A 2,500-nucleotide genomic window follows, 5' to 3' on the forward strand; every position below is an offset into this window, starting at 1 on the left:
CAGCATTTCGTAATTGATAAGTGTTTCGTTCTTTATTTAACCGCTATACCTACCCTTTTTTTGCCTATTATTGAATTAACTCTCATCGGTTATAATATGCATTCTTTCAGTCTTGCCCTTATTAAATTACCTGTCTTTACCAGAATACCATACGAAACAATTAAGACACATACTGCAGTATTAAATCACTTATTTTTTTAAATACCAACACACACCTTAATATCATAGATGTTGTCAATAATTATGTACACCTGAAACTACTTCTACTAACACGGATTAGATGAAGAGAGTCTGTCAAATGAACACACCAAACTGAAATCCACACAAGTCCTTGATTCTTTGGTGGCCATAAATAATACTCTAAAGTTTTGATCGTAGACTCAAAGTAATTCAGTATTGTTTTATTTTATTTGCCCTTGGGCATATGAACATCTGTGTCTTCCGTTACGATAGTAGCGCTTTCTGTCTCTCGTCTGCTCGATTTTTGGCTTCACACAAGACTTTTGACGAAAAACAGAAAGCGTGCGTTGATGTCCGTGAAATATCCCACTATCCCCGATCCAGTTGTTGTGAACTTTCGACACAAGGCCCCCGTAATGCGTGTCCTTGATGAACCACTGGGTGACCTTGACTTAGTTGTTCATCAGGCAGCAACAGAGCAAGGCCGTGCAGCAGCCAATCAAACAGCACTCCGCCGCGTCGTCATCGTTGTCGCGTCTCCGTCTGTCCTCCTCTTTCACATACACTCTGCAACAGTATGTTGTGCATTAGTCCCCTGTGTGTCTGAGATAGGTAATAAGGTAAGGGTTGAGCAATGCAGGCCGAAAGGGGTGGGCAGGGGTGAGTTCCAATCCGGAATTCCAAGTTAGACTGAAAATGGTTATGGGATAACTTTCCGGATTTTGAAATGCAAAAAAGATCAGGTGGAAATGTTCACAGATGTGGACAGTTTTTGCATTTCCTTGTATGCATTCTGGCTCCAAAACGTGTTAATGAATAATTAATTTGCTCCAAAATGCTCTAATTTTCCCTCCCTCCCCAAACCTCGAGCTTCCCTTGTCCCCGGACTTTCCGAGCTGTTCTAAAGCATGCAAAAACAAAGCCATCCAAACGAAATCGGACAGGCAAAATTTTGCATTGGCGTCTTCATGATAAGAACACTACAGCTTTCGCTGTCCATTCCATTTACGGATAACAAGGCTGCCACTTGAGATATTCACTTGAATTCTGTAATGTTAACCCCTTAATCAAACACTTAATCCAGAAATCTGACCAAGAAGCATAGTGTCGTTGTTGCACGAGGTCGTATTGGAATACACAACTTTTCCTTTACGCCAAGGCAGTCGTGAAGAATGCTTGTGACTTCCCGATGAAATCTTCATCATATTCTCTATTTCAGCGTATTCAAAAGGCCGAGAACGTTCAAAGACGGTGACGTACGTATACATGACACCCCTGCATAAAACATCGAAACAACAAGATGACTGTCAGTGAAAACAAAGTTGAAAAACAACAGAAATCGGTACTCACCAACACAAAGACAGCACACACTTTGTCTTTGTCTGGGCTGTCTTTGTGTTGGTGAGTATCGATTTCTTTTGTTTTTCAACTTTGAATAAAACATGCGTACGTAACTAAACCACTCTGAACAAGAGGGAATCACTCACATAGTCTGTGACTGTGGTTGCTGCTGATACGCGCCGGCGGGATAATAACCTGCTTGCGGCGGAGGACCGTAACCGCCTGTGGGTGATCCGTAACCTCCTGTGGGTTGACCGTAACCCCCTGTGGGTTGACCGTAACTTCCGGGCGGTGGAGCGTAACCTCCGGGAGGGAGACCTGCGTATCCTGCCGGCGGTTGGTAAGGGGGAGGGGGAGCGCTCGGCATCTGTTGGTAACTCATGGTTCTGAAATATAAGAAAGTTAAAACAAATTAAAATAATATATATAAATGTGGCGTGAGAGGTAGCTGTGTTCATCGTGTGAGATTGAAAGAAATGACTTCTGTCACATGATGTAAGAAATAGCTTAAACCGAATTCGCTGTTTTGACACACACGCACACATACACACAGACACGCTCGCACATAAACAAATGAAGAATAGATGTATATGCACGTACATACGTACGACCTTGCACACACACACACACACACACACACACACACACACACACACACACACACACAACACGCACGCAAGCCGCACTCACACATGCACAGGCACACATAAACACATTCTTTCTTTTTTTTGGTGTTTAACGTCGTTTTCAACCACGAAGGTTATATCGCGACGGGGAAAGGGGGGGAGATGGGATAGAGCCACTTGTTAATTGTTTCTTGTTCACAAAAGCACTAATCAAAAATTTGCTCCAGGGGCTTGCAACGTAGTACAATATATTTACCTTACTGGGAGAATGCAAGTTTCCAGTACAAAGGACTTAACATTTCTTACATACTGCTTAACTAAAATCTTTACAAACATTGACTATATTCTATACA

General features: G+C 42.4%; 1 long non-coding RNA gene across 1 annotated transcript in view; it reads right to left on the reverse strand.

The window, feature by feature from the left end:
- The window catches only part of LOC138959399 (uncharacterized), an 11,117-nt gene that overhangs the window by 3,005 nt on the left and 5,612 nt on the right, over positions 1–2,500 (reverse strand). Inside the window, exons 2-3 of the long non-coding RNA XR_011453712.1 lie at positions 1,668–1,907; positions 1–747 (exon numbers count right to left, since the gene is read on the reverse strand). The exon at positions 1–747 is cut by the window's left edge and continues 3,005 nt beyond it. This is a non-coding gene — a long non-coding RNA (uncharacterized lncRNA). The remainder of the gene's footprint in view (positions 748–1,667; positions 1,908–2,500) is intronic.

The sequence above is a fragment of the Littorina saxatilis genome, linkage group LG2 (genome assembly GCF_037325665.1).
Source record: "Littorina saxatilis isolate snail1 linkage group LG2, US_GU_Lsax_2.0, whole genome shotgun sequence".
Taxonomy (NCBI): Eukaryota; Metazoa; Mollusca; class Gastropoda; order Littorinimorpha; family Littorinidae; genus Littorina; species Littorina saxatilis.